The following is a 6849-nucleotide window of genomic DNA, read 5'->3' on the forward strand; positions in this document are numbered from 1 at the left end:
GGGAGCGCGCGGGGGGAAGTACCAACGCGCGGGGAAGGCGGGGGGAGTGAGTCACTGGGAGGAACCATGGGGCGGAAGGGAGAGCGGCCTGAGGGGGGGCGAAACCATTCGCTCCAGGGAGAGGGGAAGACCAGAGAAATGAGGCTGATAGAGGGTAAAAACACTCAAAGAGGATATCCTTCCCCCCCTCAGTCTCAGAGAGAGACCCCTAAGGCAGCACTTTATGCCGTCYTTGGGCCGCCTTGTTTCCCCCGGCGGTATCCTCATCGGTCAGTGTAACCCCGCGGCTCTGGGGGGATGGTTGGGTCCAGTCGCGCAAAATTCCTGGGCGAGGCCGGGCGAAAYGTTTTCGCGGCGCGTTGGTGGTATAGTGGTTAGCATAGCTGCCTTCCAAGCAGTTGACCCGGGTTCGATTCCCGGCCAACGCAACAAACAGTACTTTTGCATTGATTTTTTTTTTTTTTTCCTTCCTTCTCCCCAAATCTCAAAGCAATTCAGAATGTTTCTATATGTAAAACGCGCCGTTTGGCTGGGTTCTTTTTTTTCAGATCCGGATCCCGGCGCTCACCAGCCAGCCGCTCAGGGAATACAAGCCACTGCCTTTGCTGTGCGGCACATGTTGCCTTTATTTCTCTCCCAGCTCGTGGCCGGGGAAGCCGAAACGCCGGGAGGGCGGGTTAGAAGGGAAAAAAAAAAAAAAAGGAGGGGAAAAAAGACAAAAACAASGTGTTTCCGCCCGGGATCGAACCGGGGACCTTTCGCGTGTGAGGCGAACGTGATAACCGCTACACTACGGAAACCCGCCATAGCTAACCCTTTCGCGCGGCGCCCCATGTTCCCGCGCGCGGCGGCTGCGCGAGCCCGAGCGACCGTTAGGGCGGCGGGGCCGTATCCGACCCTCAGCGCCAACCGGGGGCACTTCACGAGGACCTAAAACCCTCCCCAAACACTAGGAAACGCCGTGGCAGTTTCGCAGTGATTAACGTGAATGACTAATTACCGCTTCCCGAGGCCCACCGCCCTGAGAAGGCGGCTGAGGAGGAGGTGGGTGCCGTACGCTGTGGGTGAGGTGGCAGGCGGCGCTTCCAGTGGTGTTTCCCCTCAGAAAGGGCTTTAAAAAAGGAAAAGGCTTGAAAGGAACCCGCAGGCCGAGAAAGCCTGGCCACACGAGCCAAAGAGGCCTCCGGAGCCCGGCTTGAAACCCCAGGAAAAGGCCTAGCTGGCCCGAGCGGCGCCCCGACCTGGCTGTGTCGCGTCTCCGGACACCCCGGCGCCGCGCGGGGCCTGGTCGCACGCTGGGCCCGGCCACAGTTCACAGCGCGGCCCGGCGCCCTGGTCCCCGCTGCCGCAGAGCCGCCGGCGGGCCCAGGCATGGCCTGCAGCCTCCGGGCCCAGCAGGACCCTGGGGCCCAGCCCACGGCAGCCGTCGGGGTCCGGGCACAGGCGAGGGAGGGCGGGATGGGCCTGCGCTTGGGCCGCTTTGGAGCGAGCGGCTCCTCTTCCCCGCGCGGCTGCCACCAGATGTCGGTAGAATAGTGGCGACGGGGAGTGGATCTCCCTCTAGAGCTGCTCAGGAGGGAGGGAGAGGATCCAGGCAGGGCACGGATGCTCCGAGAGCACCGGCCTTGGGTTTCTGAGCAACAGGAAAAGATCCTTGATGGTTGCCCTCCGCTGCAGAGAAGTTCACCCTCCCTGCGAGTGCAGCTCCTCTAACGCACCAGGGGCCAAACTCGGTTCCCTGCGGCAGCTGCGTCTCTCCGAGGCAGTGGGAGCTGTGCAAGAGATTGGGACACAGCAAGGGTTTCGCGGACATGACGCCAGCACTCACGGCGTATTGAGTTTCCCGTCACCGAGGTTTTGGTTAAAGTTCCTGTTGCCAAGCCCGCAGGGTCCTAGGAATATGCCAGTTCCTCTTCTTTTATTTTAGCGCAGTGTTAGCGACTCATACACTCCCGTGGCAATCATCCCTTTTTTCATATAACTTCAGCCCTTGGAATCAGGTGGTGATGTGAGAATTTCATTTTTCCTGTTTTGTTTATTGAAGTGTGTTTTATGCTTTGCTGGCTGCAGAGAAAAGCCTAGAAGGGAGAAATGAATCATAAATCCAAATGAAAGCTAAAAGAACTGCAGTTGCTTTTAATTTTGTGATTTTGAAGCTAATCTCTTCATATGGGCCTAAAAAGGGCCAAGAGGAGGCTTGACTCCAGGACTTGCCAGTACTTTAGTCTGATTTGGCAGAGTGCAGGAGAGGACTGTGGCAGCAGCCTTTGCATTGTGCATTTCCTGAGCATGCGGGGGCAAACTTAAGCCACAGGGTAGGGAGACGGTCTTCTCCCTAGAGCAGGAGCAAGTGGAGCTGTAGTGGCCTAAAACTGTCAATGGAAAGGTTCAAATACTTTTGTTTTCTTCTACAGACCTCTTTCACTTCAGTGAAAGAATCAGTGGAGAAAGGAGAGGTGCAGACCAGACAGCCCCAGAGGAAACTATTGGAAAGTACCTGTGTGGGAGGCAGAGGCAGAAATTAGACAAAAGACATCGTGCTGCTGGTGTTAACTCCCAAACCTACATAGGTAAGAAATACTGCAGTGGTCCCTTGTTAAGGCAGTGTTGGACTCTGGTAGCCTGGGTGACAACAGGTGACTTTACTGTCCCTCAGTTGCTGCTGAGCACAGTTTGCAGACACAGCCAGACACGGCAAGTCTGGGTTCCCAAAGGAATCTTCCAAGTGAGACACACAGTGTAGATGAGTCCTGGCCTCTGGATCCTTCTTGCAGGGAAACTGTGGCATTGAGGGCTCAGACAAAGCTCCCTCTTCCTGCCAGTTGCCACTTGCTGGAATGGCTCCCGGGGACCGTCTCACTTTTCTTATAAAGGTCGATTGTCCGTGACTGCTCAGACTTGTGCTCAGGAGGACGAAGAGGCTGGCAGCATTTCAGCCCCCCCCAGCCCCTGACCTATCCCACTTCCTCTCCTCCCAAGACTTACAGCCCCTGCTGGCACTGCTCGAGCCCCCTCTGCTTCACCCCCTCCGCAAGGGCAGTCTCCAGAGCTCTAGGGAGCACTGTCACATAAATGCTCAGGAAGAAGAAAGCAGGGGCTTATTTAGAGGTGAAGGCTGGTTATTCTCTACTATTATCACCAGCATCTGCCCCTTCTGAACAAGGGAGCCCTCCCCCCACCAGCCCTTTCACCAGTGAGCTGAATGTGGCCATGCTCTGCTTTGTTTGTCTGACGTGCTGCAATGGCTGCAAAGTCCCATTCTCCCCTTTTTTCCCCTCCGCTCCCGGAAGAGCCTGCGTGGCTGCTGCAAGAGCAGGGAGCTCGGAGCACCATGGAGCAGGGGAGCTGACAATCAGGGCTGGGAGACAACACGCTGCCTGCACAATACCCCCCCAATTAGCCATTCATTTGCGCTCCCTCTGAAATGGGGAGCACAGCCCTTGTGCTGGGAGATAAAACAAGAACGGCTTCAATAGCGCTGATTTAAATTAGGTCAGGCTAGCTTTTGTGTGGCGGGGACTGCACAATAGCAGTCACACGACTGTGGAGGGGAGCAGCATAAAGGAAAGGAGGCCAAGCGAGTGGCACAGATGCTGGGAGTTGGTGGGTGCTGGGAGATGAGGGGTGTAAGTACGTGAGTGAGAGCGGAGGGGCAGATACGACAACCAGCGCATGATGCTAATACATAAAAGGGGCCACACGGTCTGCAGGGAACAGAGGGGTTAAATAGCGGCTGTGTAGAAAGAAACACCACCTTGTCCTGCCACACCAAGGGGCAGGAGAGCGTAGCCACCTGCATCCTTGAGAAACTGGTCTTTAATCATAACTGGTTATGGGGCAAAGGGGTGACAATGATGTTGACCCATGGCGTCCCCCCGAGCACTAGCGCAAGCCTTGTCAATCTTACAGAGTGGAAGGGGACGGTGTTGCCCAGGGCATGCAATTCCTTTCCCTCAGAACTTCTTCTAAAGGTCCATACCCAGCCTGAACACCTGATGTGCTATGAAATCCCACACGCAGCTCTTTGTCAATTGGTGGGTTTGGGCAAAATCAGCAGCTCCTTCAAAATGATCTCCTAACCCAGGCTCTCAAAGACATCTAAGTGTCTGACGGCCTTCAGAGAGAGATCCTGGAGATGGTTGCCCAGGAGAATAAAGGCACTGGAAGCTAGTCCCAGTTTTCACCCCAGTATCATTAATATTAGTATTGGTGTTATTAAAATAGTTATGCAGATGTTCATGTTTATCTGGCAGTGGGAGAACATGAGAGCAGCATGCTTTATTTAGAGATAACAGTGTGCTCAAAGCTATCAATAAGAGCCTGATCTTTTCAGGCTAGGCTGAGCAAGCTGTTGTCATGATCTAAATGAGCTTATCCAGGTAAGTCCATATGCAAAGGAAGGTTGGGTAAGTTTCAAAGCAAGAGTTCACCCCTGTAAGTATTCGAGGCAAAAACCCGGACTGGACTCCTACAGGTAACACTTAGTTACAGATGGCCAAAGAACTACTGATAGGAAAAAATATGGGCATAGAAAAGAGATGAGAGACATAATCGATCATTTAATATGGTGTTCCTCAGGCTTTTTGAATCAAAGAACAGCCTGATGTACTTTGACAGTTGCAAAGAGGAGTGATAAACAAAGGCAGTACTTATCATTTAAGCAAAATGTTTATTGCATTACAAAGTCAAAATTTTCAAGCATTACTGATAATAAAAAAGCGGGTGAGCCAGAGAACTGACTGTATGTGCCCGCCACTGCCAAAAGGAGAAAATGAGGTTAAACTTTGAATGATCAGTTATTCTTATTTCCCTCCGTTTCTTTGTTCACATGTAAATGGCTTTTTTAAAAACGCAGGTAAACTTGCAGTCATTCTGTGGGCCATCTTCTGCCCGCCAGTGGCCCATGCAGATCACAAGCTGATTTAAACATACAACTTCTTACATGCATACACAGACAGTAGAGTATTCAGTGGCCAGAAGATGATATTGGAAAGATACAGACTAAAAATAAGTTGTTCTTTTTTAACAGTCAGTGTAGTTAAGACCTGAAATAGCGATTGCCCTAGGGAGGTGGCCCTGAAGGCATCAAGCAGAAATGAGATGTGTTGCTAGAAGGTATGCTCGAGTTCAGCCAGATGGTCCGAGTTTGACGCATGAAGTGCAAAGTGAAATTATCTACCCGCTTATGTAGGAAGCCAGTCCTAATTTCTCTCAAACTACAAATATACTGTTGCCAATTTTCACTGCTTTGCTGATTTGCTTTGGGGGATTTTTCTTAAAGCCTTTTAGCTGTGAGAACACATCAAAGTCCCACTTTCTTTTTCATTTTCTTTTACTTTCTAAAGATCCTGTCCACACTGCGGTGAAGAGTGGAGGTGCCTCGACACCAAAAGCAGTTTAGCTGTGGTAGCACAAACCTCTGTATTAGCTGATGAATTCTGCTCCCCTGCTCTGCATGGTTGTTGCTACCCCTAGTGTCTCTCCCTGCGCATAGTGCAATACAGAGAGAGAAAAGACAAGGCTCCAGCTCTTAGAGAAAACTTACAGATGTGATCCCTGCGGGTTCCAAACAAGAAGACGTAAAAATTATATATAATCATTTTAATAGTGTGCGCATCCGTATATATAAATAAATCGGAACTATCCAATTAGGTATATATAGCTAGATACCATCATTCTCAAGCAAGCAGCATGATCTGGGATGTTTCTGAGTTATGATTTTATAACTCCTGATATTGCGTAGATGGAATCTGTAACCTGAAGTGCTCATTTGAGTCCCTCAGCTCTCCAGCAACCCAAAAGCCACTGTGGAAAGAAATATGTTTTGCAAAAGGCAGGTTTGTTTCCTGTATATTTATTTGATGGTTTGGGTTGGGGTATTTTTTGAGTTTTTTTTATTTGTTTTGTTTATTTCTTCTTCTTTTATCAGCTCCAGCTGAGACAGGAGAGGGTGGGAGGAGGGTTTTGTTCCTCTGGAGATAACAGGAGGCTGTGTCTGTGCAGCCATGGTGACAAGATCCAGGGCGCTTTCTGGCTTCCAAGCAATTTGCTCCCCACCCCTGGCTCCCAAGTAAAAGTGGGGCAGAGAGAGAGGAGCTTTTGTTTCTCAAGTGCTTCGGCTGTTGCTACTAATTAAGCAAAGAGCTCTAGTGCCTTCCCACCTCCCAAGCCTAAGGAGGGTCTAGTTGGGGCGAAAGGAGAGTCAAGAGGCTGTGTTGCTGCTTCTCAGCACCCGGCTCTCGCTCTAAAGCACTTCTGTTTCATCCTTGCTCTGCCGCAGCCTTGCTGGTGACCTGCGGCTAACCTATGCCTCGGGTTCCCTGGCTGCAACAGGGAAGAAATGAGAGAGACCAAGCTCAGCACGAGGCCAGATGGAAACTACCGTGCTGCTGCTCAAGGTGTTATTATCGGTTTAATGCAATATGTTCCCAGCTTCCCAGACATGCTGACTAGCACCAGATTGCTCTTTCCTTCTCCAGCCTTTGCCTAGATGTCATTCCCTTCTCTCTCAGAGATGCCAGCCCCTTCCCTGAGCTTTAACTGCATTACTCCAGCCTCCCCGGCGCGTCTCTCCTTAACCCCCTCCAGTGTCATCAGAATGTGCTGGAGGAGCCAGCTGAACTGTCAGCAACCAGGTATCTGGCAAATGGCCTTAGCGCGGGGTGGATGCACTTTTGGGGCAAGGAGAGCGGCGTGGGTAGAGGGCAGAGTTAGTGACAGATGCGAGGGCTGCAGGGCAACTACGTAGCCTCTGCCTGGTTGTGCAACAAGGAACAAATACTGTACCAAAGCATTGCACACATGTGGGAGAGACTGCAGATACGAAAACAAGGCGGAGATGTGCGGAGA

At 51.5% G+C, this 6849-nt stretch overlaps 2 non-coding genes across 2 annotated transcripts; one reads left to right on the forward strand and one right to left on the reverse strand.

Annotated features, from left to right (window-relative positions):
• The first annotated feature begins 356 nt into the window (after window positions 1-356).
• On the forward strand, window positions 357-428 carry TRNAG-UCC. The gene has a single exon. It is a non-coding gene; the product is annotated as a tRNA-Gly (tRNA).
• Window positions 429-727: 299 nt separating this feature from the next.
• On the reverse strand, window positions 728-800 carry TRNAV-CAC. Its single transcript has one exon. It is a non-coding gene; the product is annotated as a tRNA-Val (tRNA).
• Window positions 801-6849: the final 6049 nt, after the last annotated feature.

This window comes from Apteryx rowi, unplaced genomic scaffold (assembly GCF_003343035.1).
Source record: "Apteryx rowi isolate R43461 unplaced genomic scaffold, aptRow1 scaffold_254, whole genome shotgun sequence".
Taxonomy (NCBI): domain Eukaryota; kingdom Metazoa; phylum Chordata; class Aves; order Apterygiformes; family Apterygidae; genus Apteryx; species Apteryx rowi.